This window comes from Rousettus aegyptiacus, unplaced genomic scaffold (assembly GCF_014176215.1).
Source record: "Rousettus aegyptiacus isolate mRouAeg1 unplaced genomic scaffold, mRouAeg1.p scaffold_m13_p_5, whole genome shotgun sequence".
Lineage (NCBI taxonomy): Eukaryota > Metazoa > Chordata > Mammalia > Chiroptera > Pteropodidae > Rousettus > Rousettus aegyptiacus.
The window spans coordinates 58,838,522-58,858,724 of NW_023416308.1; the positions used below are offsets into that span (position 1 = coordinate 58,838,522).

At 34.1% G+C, this 20,203-nt stretch overlaps 1 pseudogene; it reads right to left on the bottom strand.

Annotated features, from left to right (window-relative positions):
- Positions 1 to 19,774: 19,774 nt before the first annotated feature.
- On the bottom strand, positions 19,775 to 19,893 carry LOC118603141 (annotated as a pseudogene).
- Between the last annotated feature and the right edge of the window lie 310 nt (positions 19,894 to 20,203).

Sequence of the window (20,203 nt, forward strand, 5' to 3'; positions counted from 1 at the left end):
TGTTGTCTATCAAAAAGAAAAAAAGGGAGAAAACCAAAAGCTTATAATAAGTTGAATATATAAAGGAAGATTTCAAAAAGATCCTAATCATTTTATAGTAAAAAGTGTTACATACTTATTAAAACAAATACAATCAAATGTGATTTTTCAAAAGTAAAAATACAGTTTGAAGATTGAGTCAAGCATTAACTATAAAGATTAAAAGATTCAAGAAAAAAGGTTAAATAAAAGATGCAAATAAGATTAAAAACAAATAGAAAGTGATATATTAAAAATACATGAAAAGAGCTAGAATGGAAATATAAATAATTAACATGAAAAGATTTTTAAGACAAAAGGTATCAGAAGAGAAAAGGAACATTTGCTATATATAATAAAAAGCAGCAGTGAACAAAATATAGCTATTATAAACATATATATATACACACACACATACATATATAAACAAACCTAACATTGCAGTCTCAAAATATCAGCTAGCAGAATTATGCAGAAAAGATAAGCCAAAAATTGTAATCAAGGATTACATTATTTATTAGAAACTGATCATTCAACCATACAACAAAATACACAGAGAAAATATAACCTATACAATTAATTGACTTTGTACTAGGTATTTAACATACATTACTTAATGTACTATTTATTTCTCACAAAATTTCTTTAAGTAATATATTTTTATCTCTATTTTACAGATCAGGAAATAAAGTTTAGAGAAGCTGAATAATTTGCCCCCATCATAGACCAGTGAATGGAAGTTCTGGCATTAAGAATTCCCCTAGTATCTGACCAGATATCAATCCCAGCTGCCTCTTGACATACCAATCTCATTAGAGAAAAACAAGACCTCCAGTATGTACACACACTCCCAGTCCACATTCTGCGTCAGTACTGAGCAAGCTGGAGAATGGGAACAGTACCATTGTCAGCAGGAAAAAAGAGTCTCATAGACTTGAGGCAAGTAGACAAGAGAGGCATATTATGAGGCTGGGACTGAAGAGCATGGGTTTAGTGGATCCTTATACTACGGTTCTAAAGTCTCGCTTTATTAGCTTTGTGGCCTTAGGTGAGTTACTTAATTCTCCTAAGCCTAAATTTCTTCAGTTTTACAGTAAATATAAAATGTAAACCCTCAGAGGATTGTTTCAAAGATTAAATGAAATAATACACATTAAACCCAGTACCTGACTCCAAGTAGTTACTAAGTAAATAAAAAAAATAAAATAAAATTTGTATAATTATTACTTGGCAAGAGTTATTGATAGAACTGGCAGTGGCTTAAACAGAAGACTTGTATTAGCTGGTCTCTACCTAACAAGGTCATTCCTGAGAGCCAGGTGGTATAGATTTTCTTTCAAGTCTCCTTAGTAGAAAATGGAGGAATGCCCTGTATCTCTTCAGAAAAAAGACTGCAAGTCTAAATTATGCTTATTTGAGCTCTTGGAAGAGGAAAGGGTGGGGCTCAATATAACAATCCAATGACCCTGTCTCATACCCATCTATGGACACTAATACATGGGCAAATCCACTGAGCAGAAGATTTGATGGTGCAAGAAGTTTCTGGTCATCATTGTCTGATCATCACAGTACAAAGGAAAAGTAATAAAAATAAGGAATATTTGCCTTGAGAATCTGAGTTTATTTATGTATCTTAATATAAACATACAGAACAGAACATGGTAAAGAGTCTTGGGGTACTGCTGAATTTCAGTAGTACTAATAGAAACTGGGAATTGTGAAGCAGTGTCTGTCACCTTGATGCCTAGGAAAGGAATTACAATTGTTCTCAGTGCGTGGCCTATGGACAGTAGCATCAGCTAGAGCAAGGAGCTTGTTAGAACTGTGGAATATTAGTCCAAACCAGACCTGCAGCTTCAGAGTCTGCATTTAACAAGATTCACAGATAGATGATCCACAGCATTTTAGAGTTTGAAAAACAACTGGGATTTACAACTGACCCTTGAACAGTGCAGGAGTTAGAGCAGTGACACACCCCACCCCCTTGTAGTCGAAAATCCACGTATAACCTTTGACTACCCCAAAACTTAACTATTAATAACTTGTTGACTGAAAGCCTTGCTGGTAACAAAGTTTTGATAAACATATATTTGTATGTTATATGTATTATATACAATAATGTAAGCCACAGAAAACACTAAGAAAATAAGGAAGAGGAAAATACATTTATAGTTTGCATCGTATTTATCAACAGTGGAAGTTCATATCATCTCTTTAGGCTGCGAGATTCGTCTATGAGTTTTTTCAAATTGTTCATTGAAAAAAAAAGTGCTTATAAATGGACCCAAGCAGTTCAAACCTGTGTTGTTCAAGGGTCAGCTGTACTGAGTTCTGATATATGATCTCAGGAAGCAGATGATCAAGGCTGTGGGAGTAATCCAGGTGAGGAATGATTGTGATCTTAAGATCGTGAGGGAAAGGGGCAGATGGATTTGAAAATATCTTATACTTGTAATTGATAGACTTTGGTAACTGGTTATAATTAAAACAAGTACTAAAAGGAACTATAATAAAAATATAAATAAAAAATGGTTGTCTTCTCAGAACATCTCGTGGTTTTTCTCTTCCTCTCCCCCAAAAAGAAGGAGAACTATTATGTTTAGAGTACAGTGCGATTTGAGGCCATTTTGTGTGATGAGCAAACAGGTTATAAGATTAGCTTCCATACAACATCATCATTTTTTAAAAAATTGTCTCTGGTCAGTTTAGTCTCTTTAAAATCACTTAACTTCATATAATTAGAATACAATGTCCCTGAAGCTGCCTTTCCTTTAAAAGCTAGCCTTTCTCATAGAAAGGCCTAATGTTAGATTACAACTATGATTTCTATCTTCCCTTGTCTCCTCTTACGACAGAGATGGCAAAATATAAAATATTAAAATGATGGTGTCAGATTAGGTTAAAAAATGTAATCGATCACTTAATCCTGCAATTGGTTCAGACAGTAAAATCTGACTAATTCTAGGCAAAATGACTTTTCAGGTGCCAGAGATTCCATAAAAGGAGTTGCTGCAGAACCCTACATTAAGAATACCTAAGTAATTTCCTGCCCCCTGATCATCTTCTCTACGTATGTCCCTCTAAAATCTGTGTTAAGAGTAAATGTTGCTTTCTTTCTATATACGGCCATGACTGTGTAACTGGTACTTGATCACCCCTCCCACTGTAAACAAAAGAACATGGACATGATATAGGAAAAAAAGAGCTTTCACACATTGGACAATAGGCAGTGCTGGACTGTGAGCTCTGAAAGAAGAAAAATTAGCAAAGTAAGCCCTTTGAGCACCAGGAAGGTATTATGCCTCTAGGCACTTTACACTCCAGGTGCAAGGAGGAGGAATCTAAGCAGAGAACAGTAGACTCATAATCAAATTTCATATTTATATTCATTGTAAAAAGACTGAACACTTTTTCCTTAAAATTTGGATTTAGGCATGGATATTCACAGTTAAGATTCCAATTTAATATCACACTAGATGTCCTGGGCAGTACAATTATGCACACAGATTGGAAAGGAGAAAATTAAACTTTTTATTTGCCAATAATAATAATTTATATAGAAAGTACTAAAGACCCTATAAAAATCCTGCTAAATTATAAGTAAAATTAAAATGATCACAGGATACAGGGCTAATATAAAGTATTGATTTATACTTTATACTTCAAATTGATTTGTTAACAAATAACTGAAATTTCAAGTTAAAAATGTAATTTAATACAACATTAAAATTATGATGACTTAGGCATAAATGTCACATGTATAAAATCTTCACACTAAAAATTACAAAACATTGCTGAGAAAAATTTAAAAAGACCAAAATAAACAAAATGCGCGATATTCAAAAACACTTGCTATTGTTAAGACAATTCTCTCTAAAATAGATAATAAGTTCATATAGTCTACTCAAAGCCAATTGTAAAAATTGACAAGTTGCTGTTAAAATGTATATGGACATGCAAAAAACAAAGGATAAGCAAGATAATTTTGAAAAAGAAAAGTCAGAGAACTTAAGTCACTGCAATACTTATTATAGAACTGTAGTAATCAAGATACTGTGGTACTGGTATAAGAATAAACATATAGATGGGAAAGAACCAATAACCCAGGGGACTCACATGTAAATGATCAATTGAATTTTCAACAAGGTGTGAAAGTAATTCTATGGGAAAAAATGGTTCTGGATAGTCATCATTCAACAAATGATGCTAGATTTCTCTGTAAACAACAAGTGTTAGATACGTGATTAGAATAAGTGACTCTCAATCCCTAGTATAAAAGCTAAAAATATAAAACTTTTGTTTTATAACTTTAGTTTCACTATAACTAAAACTAAACTTTTAGTAGTAACACTTTAATTTTAAACTAGTAAAAATTTAGTTTAAAAACTTTAGTTTTAGTATAAATGCTAAAGATATAAAACTCTTGGAGAATGTATAGTGAAAAAATATATATATAAACTTAAGATATGAAAATAATTTTTTGGACAAGACACAAAAGCACTAACCATAAATGGGAAAAAGTTACAATTTGGATTAATCAAATTTAAAATTTAGCTGCTCTTCAAAAGACATTAATCAAAAGAAAAGGTGAGCCTCAGACTGGGTACAAATAATAGTAATCTGGCAAAGGACTTGTATCTAAAATATTTAAAGAACTCTTATGATAGAATAACAATGAATCATGGATTTTCATTTAACAGTGGACAAAAGATTTGAACTGATACTTCACAGAAGAAGATACACAAATGTCCATTAAACACACAAAAAGATGCTTATCATGAAAATTTCAACTAGAATAGCCAATATTAAAAGACTGACCATACCAAGTCTTGGCAAGTATGTGGACCAATTAGAGCACTCATGCATTGCTTTTGACAGAATGAGATAGTGTAACCATTTTGGGAACAGTATGGCAGGATCTTAAAGAATCATGTGTTTAACATATGTGGTGCTCATCTTCCTTCCAAGGAAGGACACATGACCCAGTTGTAAGGAGTGGTTTAATTAAAGCTCTGTAATGGCCTGTCTTCGCTTTCAGTCTGAGATCATGCTATTACCATTGTAGCTTCCAACCAATGACTGGGCAAGGAAGTAATATAAAGTCCTAGTCTTTTCTGTACAGTATGAGATTCTTTTGATTGGTGATCTTTGATCTGGGGCTCCCTGTTGGATTATCGGAGAACTTTTCAGGTCTACATTACTGTCTGATATCTTTCTCCACCAATCCTTTTTCACTTCTTTTTTTTTTTTTATAGGTGTTACACCCCAATGAAACTTTTGCAGTCCTAAAACCCTGAATCTGCTTCCCAGAAAACCCAATTTATGGCAGTTGGTGCTAAGAGTGGTGTGAGAAAAAGGTGTAAATGGAGTTGGGGGACTGGATTACCTATCTGCTAGAGGGGAATGAAGACTCTATCCTGGTGGCATGTGTCGTGAAGATAGCACTTGTCACAAGATGGCAGTTCAGTTTTTAAAACTTTCATCTATTGTGAGCTGGAGGGACGATGGTGGAGGAGAATGCACTATTGCACGTGATAATGGAATCAGATGGTTGTTACCAAGCTGCCTTGATGCCTTACAGTCAGATAATTAAAAGCTGACAACAGTTAAACCACTGAGGATGAGAATCACAGAGGATGAGAGTTCCTTTGGTAGCTTACAAAGGAACCTTCATTTTAGGCAGTGAATGAGTATAAAACAACTGAAGATTAAGACAGTTTCATACTCAGTCAAGGCACATGTTATTCCAAAATTTGGAAAACCAGGGATCCGGACACATAGATGGAAATATTTGGTTGGATGACCCCAAATATTTATTTCCCAGGTTTCTCTAAACATTATAGGCCTGTAGAAATGGCCCATTCCTGCCTATTCAAGCTAGTGCCCCCTGCCTATGCAGAAAAATAATACATAATTACATCACCTCAATGACAAAAGGTGCCTCACCTCCCCTGGCTGCCATCACTATAACTCTATTACCAAGGTGAAATCACAGTATAACCCATCAGGGACAAGCTGTGCCTAATAAAGGAGAAAAGGGACTTCATGCCAAAGATGCTTTCTTTTCCATCCAACCTGTGATATCATATAATCAAGGAATTCCATCCCAAGGTATTTACCAAAGGAGATTAATGACTGAGTTCTCTGAAAATCAGACGCCAAGATGTATTATATGTATAAGATACTTACTGGAATAAACACGTGAAAAAGGCAAAGGTGGATTTATATAGTGAGAGCCTTCAGAACATGATACAGGTCTGACATCTGTGGAAAAAAAGAATAAAGGATGGATTCATAGGAATTATCTCACACTGTAGTTTTGAGAAAGACTGCCTGGCTAATGGGATAATCCAAGAAAATATGGCCTGCTAGAGAAAACTTGCATTGGGTGAAAATTGCTCAGCTGGGATCTTAGTCACTGGCTGGGAATAACCTTGGGGAAGCCATACTACCACTGCAGCAGATCAAAAGTGTGACATTGGAGATTTCCAGGCAACTGTGCTCCCTGGAGCATGCTATGTTGACAGGATATATAAGCAGCACAATTACGTAGTCATAAAAATAACATAGGAGTACGCAGAGAACTATACCCAAATGTTCATAGAAGCTTTATTCCTAATAGTCCAAAGCAGAAAAATTCAAATGTCCATCGATAGGCAAATGGTTAAACAAATATGAGATATCCTTACAATAAAATATGATTCAGGAGTAAAATGAGACAAATCACTATGTGTAGCAACATGAATGAATCTCGAAACTTTTGTGAGTGAAGTATGCCAGAGAAGATGGTGTACTATATAATTCTGCTTACAAGAAGTTCTAGAACAAACAAAATTCAAAGTAATTATAGAAATTTGATCAGTAATTACCTGAGGCAGGAGTTTCAGGGGGATTGATTACAAAGGATCAGAAGAGAACTTTTGGTGGTGATGAAATGTTCACTAAGGCCATCATTGCATGGATGTATACATTTGGTAAATTTATCAAGGTGTACTCTAAAATGGTTGTATTTTATTGTATATTTTATTGTGTATTTAATGGCTTTAGGTATGTTGTATAAATTCTATATGTATAAAGTAGATTTTTAAAATAAGCTACTACTTAAATAATCATATATTAGGAACATCTCTTATATTTCTATATCATCTATTAAACTTCAATTCTATAAATGTCTAGGAGGGAATACTGAGTCATACTTCCTATATGGCAACTTTTAAAGTACATATCATTATTCTTAACCTAGAAATGAAGTACTGGAGGCTCGGCAATATTAGTAATCTTGCCTGTAAACCCCACAGCTACCATGGGGCACAGGCAAATCCATACAATGCCAAATTCTAAGCACTTCTAGTGTGCTCTATTATCTCATATTTTAATAGCATAAAATAAAGCCAGACAATCATTCCTACCATCACTTTACATACAGTCTTGAGTATGATTCAAAAAAATTAAATCTGATAATATCCAAAAATGCTTATAATTATTTTGCTACTCAACTCTGTAATTTAAGTGACCGACAACATAATTAATAATAATAATAATAATAATAATAATAATAACCTCTCCTATAAGTTGATGGAACTCTATTCTCCTCAGTTTATTAATAAACTCATAATATAGTTCTTACATTGTTTCATCAGCTATTTCCAAGAGTCATAATACATTAAAGAGAGTTACAAAGTTAATAGAAATAAAATGGATTTTCAGAGGAGATTTGAAGATAGTTAAAGCCATTGATTCAGAAAGACAATTGTGTGTTAAAATGCTCCAGAGAAGATTAGGGATGGCTGCCTTTGTATACACACATCAGGAAGGCAAGCACCACAAAGATGAATGATACTAAGGAAAATACAGATCAATACACTGGGAATTAAAAAAAAAATCAAGAAGTCAATTTAAAAATGGATTTCAGAGTAAATAGGAATCAAGTGATTTATATAAACTAGGATAATGTGTATGTATTTGTTCTTAGTTCTAGTGAAGAAACTAAATAACGCTACAGGTATTATGGCTCACATATAAAATGAAGCAAAACAAAACAAAAAAAGCAAGAACATAAAAAATCCCTTTTCAGTACAGATAACTTTAGTAGGTAAGGGTGTCAGAATGTTTGTACTGGCTGGTGCTTCAACCACAGGTACTGCTTTATTTCTCAGTTACCATGCCATTAAAGGGCTAAGACTCTATTGTTCATTATAATTATGAGTACATTGTTTTGTCTGGGATTTCAGGCTCATATAAGAATTTCCACTGACATTAAGGTGACATTAAATTTACATTTCATTGCATCTGTATGTATATTATGGTCTGAATTTTTGTGTCCCCCCAAATTCATATGTTGTAACCTAATCCCCAGTGTGATGGCATTTAGAGGTGGGGCCTTTAGGAGGTGATCAAGCCATGAGGGTGAAATGCTCATGAACGGAATTAGTACCCTTATAAAAGAGGCCCCAGAGAGCTCTTTTGCTCCTCTGGCACGTGAGGTTATACCAAAAAGATGGCTGTCTATGAACCAGAAAGTGGGTCAATGGACACTAAACATACAAGCATCTCGATCTTGGACTTCACAACCTCCAGAACTATGAAAAATAAACTGTTGTGTATAACTCACCCAGTCTATGGAATTTTTTTATAGCAGCCAGAATGGACTAAAGCAGTCTGGGCATGGGACATGCTATTAGTCCAATCATAAATAGTAGTTCCTTATATTTTTGTTAGATAACATCAATATAATTGGCTTTTATCTTGTCCTCAAAAATGATTCATTTAGTGTACAATGAACTATTTACTTCTTTTGTTTTTTAATGACATGTATTTGGTGAACATAAATATTACTGTTATTTAAAAATATCTCAGATTACATGATCTCTTCACAGCTACAGAAAATATTTTATCACATATTATAGGGATTACTTGACTTCTGGATGAAAAGTTCTTTATTTTTCACTCATCTATTTTATTCCACAAAGAAAAGTTATGCTAATGTTATTGATCAGTTTCTAAAACACTCTTCAATTTTTTTCAGATATAAAATCTTATAGAAATAACTCAGCCCATAATGTGTGACCCTATCCTCTTACCCTTCTGTTGGCTCTAAAAAGTTGACTTTTCATTCAACAGGTACTGTAAAGCCAGAGACTCATATTTGGATATTGGGCTACTTTTTGTTTATTTTTTCTGTTTTTTGTTTGTTTGTCCCCCCCCCCCCCCGATAATAAAGTTCTCTGCTTTGATGTGTGACCACAACCTCCAAAAATGATGAAGTCTGATATGGTCTTTTTCCCTAACTTTCTCTTTAGTGCCAGGAAATAGGATTTTGGAGTCAAATTAAGTTTCAGGTATTTCTGAATTCCATGGCCCAATGCTGTGAGAAAATAACAGTTTAATTCCACATCATAATAATTCTTGATTTTCAACATCCTCAACAAAGTACTAAGTGATAGAACTAAGGCCAAAGAAAGACATAACAGAATTAGGTTTTTACTTAATATAGAGTAGAAGTATCATTCTTGATTATTTATGAATAAGACCTTAGAAAGGGGTTCTCTAAGCCTAAAGTTCTACTGAGGAATCAAAAGAAGAAATTAAAATTAAAGGTATCAGGATATCTAAGTCAGTATAAAACAGAAACCCCAGCATATGCAAAACCTTCAGTGGATTAAAAGAAAAGAGAATTTGTTCTGGTACTCTTGAATTTCCTCTTCAATTCTAAGACTGCAAAAAGTCTGAAAGAATAGAGCGAAGAATGAGGCATAGTCATTGGAAACCTGAAGTTTCCCTCACTCAACCCCACTAAAATGTTAGGAAAAGGATAGTCACAATGTACCTCAAGGTGGAATCCTAGAACACTGAATTGCATGTATTGTATTTGCAATACACAGAGGACTAATGTCTGCCTCCTGCCTAAAGAAGGCATGGCAGCAGTACTTGAACAGATTATTACTATCTGCTAGAAAAACTATATTGTAATAGAAAGGTAAAGACAGGAAATTTCAGCAATGTGATAGGTCTACTCTCCTGGGGTTCATTGAGGTAAGGGGTGCCTCAGTATTTCTAAAGAATGAGCCATAGAACACATGAGCGACAAAGCCAATGAGAAATAATCAAGAGGGGTGACTGAAGGGTCTAGCAATTTCAACCCAAGGATGTTGGAATTTTATCATTGGTTCCCCATGAGTGGAAGCAGGATCAAGTAACCACCCAGGATGGAGATGTATTCCCGTGGTCTAATGAACTTCTAGTGGTGATGTTTAAACAGGAAGCTTTCTAAGAGCACAAAGAATACAAAGCCAGATTACAAAGCACCTAGTTAAAGTAAAAACTGTGTTAATGCCTACTCTCTCTTTCTCTCCAGTTTTAATACTGTTATTCCGAAAATAACATTATGAAAGATAAAATTAAAGGGAGAGGAAATCGACCCACTTCTCAGTACAGGCTTCTGGGCTGAGAAAAGGAAGATTTAATGCTAGGTTAAGTTGTAATTTAAACTATAAATTGAACCGCATATTATAATATAACTGAAAATAAGCATTGACTACATGGGCCTGTTGATGAGCAGTGAAGATGGCCTCCACTGAAATTTAAAGTAATAGTAGGATAAACAGATAGAATTATATTTTTGTTATCAGACATACAGCATGGCAGTTCAACATACTACTTATATTTATCATGTGCCAGGAAATATACAAATGTTATTTTATTTACTACTTCACGCTTGATCTGTGTGATAAATATTATGTTCTATCTTAAAAAGGAGAAAAATAAATTCAATCAGGTTAATCGAGTTGTCCAAGAATATGTCCCAAATTTTGGTACAATTTTATGAGTTAGTTTATTCAACTTTTAGAAATGTATAATTGTTTTTAACAGAAAATTTACATTTAATCACTATTTTTTGGCATAGTTAGTCCACACTAAAATATATTAAATAGTATGTGGTTAGCATGCAGTAAAAACAGAATCCAGGAAATACATTATTACAATGAAGTAATAGAGGTATTAAGACTATGAACCCTGAGAAGGATTTTATCTATGGAGACAGACTCCCTATGATTAATCAGGTGTAAATTCAAAACTAAAATCTAGTAGCTATTTGCTAACAGAGGCCTCTCACACACTCTGCATTCTGGGAGGAACCACAGATTGGACTTGCAACCACTTAACCAGGAGGCTATATATAACCTGCCCTTACCAATTGCAACTGCACATATTGAACCCTCCTTTTGCGTCTACATCAACCAGTCTGACTGATGAGACCTGAAGTCCTCATTTGCCTAAATGGACCTGAATATGAACGTGGGTGGGAACTTTAAAGAGTCTCTCCTTTATCTTGGCAAGATACACTTTCAGTTTTCACTGGTTTGCAAACCGTTTGCTTAAATAAATCCTCTCCTTTTTTTCACCAATACCCTTTAATGAATTTTTGTTCATAAGACTACATAAAAAAAGGAAATAAAAATTTTTATCTTTATCGGCCAGGGTACACGTGATTGTGATTTTTATCTGCTCTATATCCATTTCCCAGATGTTTCTGCTTTGCAAGTCTCATTCCCACAAACTACATTTCCCGAATTTCTTATTTTTCCCCCAGTATCTTTGAGCAAAGGAGGGACTGATGGAAAATTGGAAAACAGAAATAAAGTCAGTATATTATTCCTTATTCACCCTCCCCCAACTGCTTTAGTTAGGGCTTCATGAATGTGGGACCTGTATGGTCACACAAAGCATCATACTCAGAGGATATTATGATTGCTTAATATTCTGCGATTATCAAGAAGTTTTTAATAATTTTACCTTTGAACTTGTGTTTTGTAAGCAAAGTCCAATGGGAAAATGGAGCATGCATGGAAAAAAGTGGAGATAAGTACATTATTCGTGTCCACCATTCCTAGGCATTCCATTCACATGTAGTGTTGTGATAATCTCATGAGCACAGAATTCAACTGGACTCCTAATGGACAGGTCAGCATAAGGACAGGAGGTCAACAAAACTCAAGGTAATTAAGTACAAGGCAACTATTATGGAAGCTGCCCACTTTTATAACATATTAGTAGAATGTAGACATACCAGGAAGTAAAATAAAAACCACTGCATTCATTTCTGTAGCATTTCCTCAGTTCTGACAACAAACTACCTATGTGTGTATGAGCCACAAAATATGAATTGTGTAATTTGGTGATTCCATATACATGTTAAAAACTCATATTTGCATTTAAAAATAGCATTGCACAGTATAAAAATGAATGGTAAAACTTACACTAATAACATTTTAATTTTTCTTTACCTAGAACAAAAAAGCATGATAAGTTGAGAAACCACACAAGAAAGAGAAAAATATATAATTTATATTTGTAACTGCACTTCTTTTTCTGCCTTTGAATAAAGGGCACACGATTTTTATTTTGTATTGAGGCCACAAATTTTGTAGCTATCTCTATTCAGGTAGTTTCTCAGGCACTAGTTGCATATCTTTCATGGTTTCAGTTCCTACAAAACCTGTCTTTGTTTCCAGTTCTTTTAGGGATGCCCTACTTTCAAAGTGTCACCTGGTAGTCCTAGCAACAAGACCCTTTGGTGACTTCTGAGGTGGTCCTCCTGCAAGATTTCATCCTCTGCCAGAGCCAAGCCCTGAGTTACGATAACTTAACCTCCTGGAGTGAATCGGGACCTACCTTTGGAGCTGAAGTTTGAGCACGATCACACCTAAACCCTATGACTTGAGTTTTGGATGAAAGGCAGATCCCCAGAGGAATAGTAAGTTACTGTTTTGCCAAAAGAATAACAGTATTGTAGCAAAATCAGCCACATTTCAGACTATGAAACGAATGGTGCAAGGAAAATGACTAATTTCTTGTTCAAAGGGGGAATGACAGGCACATAGACTAGTTTTAATAATTTCCTGAAAAAGAAAGATGCAACATGGAGGCTCCCTGTTCTGTAATTCTGAAAGCACTGCTGCTCGAGGTTAGGTGGAATGCAGCCCAGAAAGAATCAGGGGGGCCACTCTGGTAAGAGGTTGTATCACGGAAAGATTGTATTTTCGTAAACTGTTTTTGTTATTCCTGAACTCTCCTTCAGTGAGAGCTCCTTAAATGCATACCAACTTTGCATACCACATAGAAGGTAATAGTATGAAAACAATAGATTTCCAGAGGCTTCCAGGACCCTTCCCTAAGCCCAGATGTTTGCTGCAGAGGATATTGTGTCTAGGTAAGTGGTCTAACAGTAGATTAGCAGCAACCATGGCCATGACAAAGCATTTTGAGAAGAATTCTGCACCAATAAATCTGAGGGTAGTTCCTAAATACTCTAGAGGTAATTGGCTGGAATACTCTCAGAAGTAGTTACGGGTCCCTTTGAGGGGAATCATCTCCAGCAACTAAGCCAGTGAAACTCATCGTCACTACCATTTGCATTATAACTACACAAAGTGTAATAGCCTGGCAAAGAACAGAAACTAACTAAATGTGAGTGACATCATTGTTTTTAAAACAGTAAACCTACTATTTCCTCAAAGCTTAAGAATTGATAGAGGTGATATTACTTGACAGAGTGATATTTTGTATTATAGTTTGAATCAACAAAATATTCATAAATACACTTTTCTTTGTACAGACAGTAGACATGTTCGTTATGTAATTTAATTGTTTCTATATTTGAAAGTACTTTCCCATTATCTCATATAATCTTCCCCCAAAATATGAAAAATTAGGTAGAACTGGAATTAATAGCCTTACTTTATAATTCAAAAAAACAGAAGTCTAATGAGGTAACCAGAAAACTTTGGGATGGAAAAGAATCTAGACAGAAAACTTCTTTCAGATCTATAAGATATATGTCCAATTCAAATTAAGAATGCTTCCGGTAAACCTAGTAGCATGAAATAGGGTATGAGAAAATGATCACAAATTCATTTTAAGTACTATCCTTTGATGCAAAAAGTATCATTTTGTCATAAATGTGTTCAAATTATCAGGCATAGGAAACATGTAAACCAAAAGTAAAAGAAATTTCAATGTGTTTGAAAGATGGAGTTAAAAAGAACAATAAAGGGACATTTAAACATATTGCAACGTTTATCTTAGATTGCATCCCTGAGAAGCAGACTCTGAAATGGCATACTTTTTGTTATTTACTGAGCAAGTAAGGAAAGCAAGTTAAGCTATAGGAAAAGCCAAGTAAAGATATGGTATTAGGAGAAATGTAATGTCACTTTGATGCAAGGTGGACCTAAGGACTGTGAATTGTGCTACAAAGGTTGTCTCCTTCAGAGGTAAGGCAGCAAACCTACTATGTCTGGCAAGGTGGTTCTCATAAGCTAAAGACACTTCTCAGAAGATGGTGGAGGTCTGAGATGTTAGCAACCAACATCCATACGTGGGGAGATGGGTATACCAGCTGCAAAGCATCTGGGAGGATCCCCAACAACTTCAATATTTCATATGTTTTCAATAATTGAAAATTCATTTAATGGAAGTTACAGTAGATTCTATTTTTCTATTTAGCCATTGATTTTTCTATGCTAAATTTTCAAGCTTTAAAAAACAAAGTAATGTAATATAAGAATGAGTATTGTACAGAATCCATTGGAGAAATAAGGATATGATTTAACATATTTAAGAGCATTTTAAGGATTATCTCATTCTTAATTCGTGATAATTCTTGAAATTCAGTTAACTTCATTCCAGCATGAAAACATAAAATGCAAGATTCAAAGCATAGATAATTAAACATGTTTGGTGTAATCAAGTGAAATCATATTTATTACACACTTTTGGGGAAATATTTAGATATTATTTTTAAAGCACATGCAGAAGCCTACACTTATAATCAAGGCTTAAAAATAATTAGAGAAACAAAACAAATTTATGAAGAGTCAGGAATTTAAGAGTTATTTAGAAAACACACACATTCATTCCAAGAACAAATCAAGAATGGATGATCAAGGAAATCATTATTTTACTAAATTCCCTATCTAAACTTAAAATAAAATTGAAAAAAAAACATGTAAATGTTTTCATAGAAATGATTATAAGTATATAAAAACAACAAAACAAGTTCATATCTTTATATATATATTCTAATTAAATAAAAAGATTTTAAAGTTTTATATCCATTGTGCTTTAAAAATAATTTGACAATTAAAAAAAGTGTGAGATGAACTTAATAATTCCAAAATGAATTTTGATTTTGTTAGATGGAGGAAAAGTACACGATTTCTACTTAAACAGATGAGAAGAACTTCAGAGTTAAAGAAAATTTCAGATTGCTGAAAGAGAATCTTTCATTGACTTATGAACCAATTTGATTAATGATAATTGACAATATGCACTGTGTTAGGCATTTTGCTAGTCTTTGGAATATGCATGAATGACAAAATAAACAAAATCACCTGCCCTCTTAGAACTGACTTTTTTTGGGTGGACAAAAAAATAACAAAGTAAATATGTTAGATGATGATGAAAGCACTAAGACACATAAAACAAAAAAAGTATAGACAGTGGAGAGAAGAATGACATAATTTTAAGTAGGGTGGCCAAGGAAGACTTCATTGAAAAGGTGACGCTGGAGAAGTTTAGCAACACGTCATGCATCTCTATGAAGACAGGGCTTTTTAAGCACAGGACGCGCCAACTGCAAGTCTCTGAGGTAGAATTATGCCTATCATCCTTTGAACAGTGAAAAACTGGGTGGCTGAGTTGAGCTAGTTGACAAAAAGCAGGATAGTTGCCTTAGAGGGTAAATGGGAGGGCACTGAAGGACATTGTAAGGAGTTTGGCCTTTTACTGTAATTAAATATAAAAGCTATTGGAGGGTTTTGAACAGGAGAGTAATGTGATTTGACCTATATTTTAACATGGTCACTCAGGCCGTTGAGTGGAGAAGAGCAGCAAAATTTTAAGACCAACCAGTTAGAATACTTTGGTAAAAATATAGTTGAGAGAGAGGATTAGAGCAAGATGGTAGAAGTAGAAGTAGCAAGCAGTGGTCTAATTCTGAATATACCTTTAAAGAAGTATCAACAGAACTTGCTGATTTTATGTGGCACATGAGAAAAAGAGAGGAGTCAAAAAAGATTCCTGGGTTTTGGTTTGAGTAATGAGAAGACTGGAATTGCCATTTATTTACATAGAGAAGGTAGAACGAGCAGTTTCAAGAGTTCAGTTTTGGACATTGTCAGTTTAGAACGCATATTCAAAATTCAAATAAAGTTGTCAAATAGGTAGTTAGATATTTAAATATGGAATTCAGAATTCAATTCAGCAACATTCTTTGTAGAATTACATTCGACAGTTTTCCTTTTTGGCCATCTATAAAAGCCATTTCCTTAACACTGAACTTTAATTCTGTAAAACTTAATTTTGCATTTTTTTCATAGAGGCCTTACTTAGTTTACAATAGCAAATATTAAAGAGAAAATGAGAGAAGGTATGCTTTGTTCCCAAGGAATTGAGTTTGTAGGAATATAAAGCTGAGTTTGTAGAAAGCATGCTATTTCCAAGTATTAGGGAATGTTTTCAAAATGGCCTATAGCATTCAGCAGGTGGTTTAGGTGAATACATTAATCTGTATTATGGATATCAGAAAAAACATTTTCTTTAGTGATTGTGCTGTGAGTTTAAAATCAGAAACGAAACTCTGAATTTAAAATAGTGCCCTCACTCTACCCCAAAAATAGTTAACTTGCTGGGGATACAATAGTATGATAGGAAAAAAAAAAAAAACCCACGACATTTATTTGGGAAGCTATAACATTATAATTCAGAAATATTACTTTTGGTGATACAAGTGATTGAAATTCTAGAAAAAGTACAATTTTTGCAGGATCAATTCATGTCAAGGGTCTTATATACTTTCTAACCATTTTGTAGTGAGATAAAATGGAAAATAGGACTAGTAGCAGTAAGACACTGAATTCAAAGGCCTTTATCTTTTTACAATGACTTAAACTGAGAAATTTATTCCTCAAATATATGAGGATAATGTTGTCTTTGTATTTGAAAAGATGTACACAATATACTGGTGATTAAGACAGGTTATGCAATATTAATTTTAGCTTGTGTTTTGTTAAAATTCATATATACAAATGTATGTTTAATAGGAGCTGAATGGACCTTCCTATTATCTTAAAAATGTCAATTCTAAGATTATCTCAAGGCGGAGAGCAAATGGTATTTAACTGCCTTTTCGAAGAGAGCAACTAAATAAAGTGATTTGACACATGCCTGGTGTACTTCTTAGAAGGCTGCAAAGTATAGTCTCTACCATCACTTTACTACCTCTAATTGCCTATGTAAACAAAAGTTAGAAAACTGAGAATCACTGTGACCTTCAAATGAGCAAAGTGAGGAATGCTCTAAAAGATCTACTCATAGAGAATACAGAGATCTGCCAGGAAGAATGACTGGTAGATTACTACCAGGTTGAAGTCCCTTTTTTACTTTGAACTTGATCTGGTTTCTGAAAAAGAGAGTCAGTAAACAGCCAGCCACCCAACGTAGTGGATCAGTTAAATTTGGTGCTGCCAGAAGCTGGCTTAACATTCACAGGCAGGTTTTGGTGTTTCTCTGCTGTGCTTAAATAATAGAGAACATTATCACACAGAGCTACTTTGAAATGGTGATGGATTAAGTGAAGAGTAAGACCACTTCATAGTCCTATCTGAATACAGAGAAACCATGAACACTGTCCAAGCTACGAAAGTGGCCAAAGATGCCCCTATCGTAGTTCATGTGAGAGACAGTTGTATCTTTACTACTTGCAGCTTTAGCCTTGCTCTAGTTTTATTTCCTTCTAGATAAAGTTTCTTGAGCACTTAGTCTTAGAATTACCTCTGCTTGCTGACAGAACATAACACACAGCAAAGTCCTACTTCCTTAAACCCTCCACAAAAAACAGGTTCAAATAAATAAGCCCTTTCTAATACATTCTTACCAAAATTCCCACAGTCCTCCATGATATACATTCTCCCTTGCTGCCATGAATAATAGACATGACTTGTTCAATTACAGGTGTATCCTTGCTGGTCTTTCCCTGGAGGGTACTGATACTTCAAAGTAAACCTGTCCCTTGATTTACATGGATTATCGTTCCATGTGGATTATCTGTTCCATGCACCTTTTTTTTTAGTGTGTGCAGAAAAAAAAAAGTGTAAAGAGTCCACCAATATAAAAAAAAAAGCCTAAAGAAATAGGTCAAATAAGTCATAAAAATATTTCACATGTTTTCACAAAAAATTGCTAATGAAAATCTGGAAAAATTAAAAAATTTTATTTACTGTCCATGTCTGTGCTGTAATCTAAAGCAATCAACCTTTTCTTTTTAATTGGCAACAAAGTCACTATCTTTATCACTCAAAATATTTGTAAGTACTACTTTGGTTTCATTTTTTATATCTATATTTTTGGATAGTCTTTTTCCAACTACAATTTTTGCCGAGTTTTTATAAATTCTTTGATATTTACTGCAGCATTTTAAAAAATCTTTTTGAAATTTTAAGGCTTGTTGGATGTTTGGATCAATACCTAGAATTGCAGTTTCCAGTTCTGTGGCCAATTGAAGAGCTTTGAAAATATTTTCTGCAGTGAATGAAACTGGTTCAAGGTCACTGCCATATTCATCAGCATGATGGTCTTCAGCTATTAAGTGAATTAATTCATCATCAGTTAATTCATGATTGACCAGTAATCCATTAATATCATGTACATTCAAATAATCAGAGCTTTCTTCTTGAAATTTATTTAATAAACTAATAATGCCAGTTAATCCTTCCTAAATTATTAGAACCATGTTCCCTGGTACAACCACTTCTGGCCATATTGCTTTCCAGCAAACATTTAAAGCTGATGACTTTATATCAATCAAAGTTAAAGAAATATTCTGATACAACAAAATTGTGTATTTATTCCAGGCTTCTGTAACTGTACATAATTCATTATCTTCAAGTTTGTGAAAAATATCTTTAAAATTCTCTTTAATATAATTAATCTTAAAGGTGGAAATAATGCCTTGATCTAAAGGTTGGATCAAGTAAATTGTATTTGGTGGTAAATATATAACTTTTATATTTGGATGTTCCAAATTGCATAGATGATCAAGTGCATTATCTAAAAGTATTTGAAAAGGGAGACTTTTTCCTTCATATAATTTTCAGTTTCTCCAGAAAAACATTTGTAAAAAACAATCCTGAAAAACATCAGTAGTCATCTATGCTTTTTATTTGCCATTCAACCAATGAGATCATTAATAATTGTGTGTTAATATTAGTTATTTGTACATTGTTGAGTTCAGCTATTGTTTTTTTAGAAAGAGTAATCACTAATAATGGAAATAAAAAAGGATTGCATAAAATGAGATCATGTAAAGGGAAACTGCAAGTTTCCTCATGAATTAACATAAGAGCCCCAAGAGAGCCAACATCTGGATGCCTAGACACAGAGGGCATCAAAAGTAAAGGCAAGATGTTATAGAGAGTAACTAAAAATCTTTTCATATACTCATTTATACCTCCTCCCAGTCCATAGCATTCTGAAAAATAGGGATCCAAAAGATACAGATGAGTGAGGTGGTATGAGTGGAGGACAACAGACAGAATCTTCCCTCTATCTCTGCATAGACTTTTTCTTTTTCATTTTTTTTTTTTTTTAGGTGAGGCAACCCTTGGTTGACTTCACAGATTGCAAGGACCTTGTCAGCTTACAATCTCTTATTTATTTACTTATGTATGTATGTATATATGTATGTATTTATATTTTATGCCTACAGCACCTGGTCTTCCTAGGTGGTCTCCCATCCAAATACTAACTAGGCCCAACCCTGCCTAGCTTCTGAGATCAGACAGAATTGGGCTTGTTCGGGGTGGCATGGCCATAGACTGCATAGATTCCTTGATACAAAAACCAAGCTAAGCTTACAGGACAGAAAAAGTAAACTCTAGATAGTTCAGAGACTGAGATCTGCAAATTGACTGGACTGGACTTGCTCGATTCCACTTAGGTAACTACAAAGCAGAGATCTCTGCCCGAAGTATCACTAAATACTGGAAAGAGATTCTTAATATAGCATAATTAAAGGTAAGTGTTGGAGAAAACCAATTTGTTTCCACCTTGTTCAGTTCCGACTGTTCACTGCTCAATAAATAAATAGAAAAATATTTCAGTTTGTATAACTAAGGGTTCAGTGTTT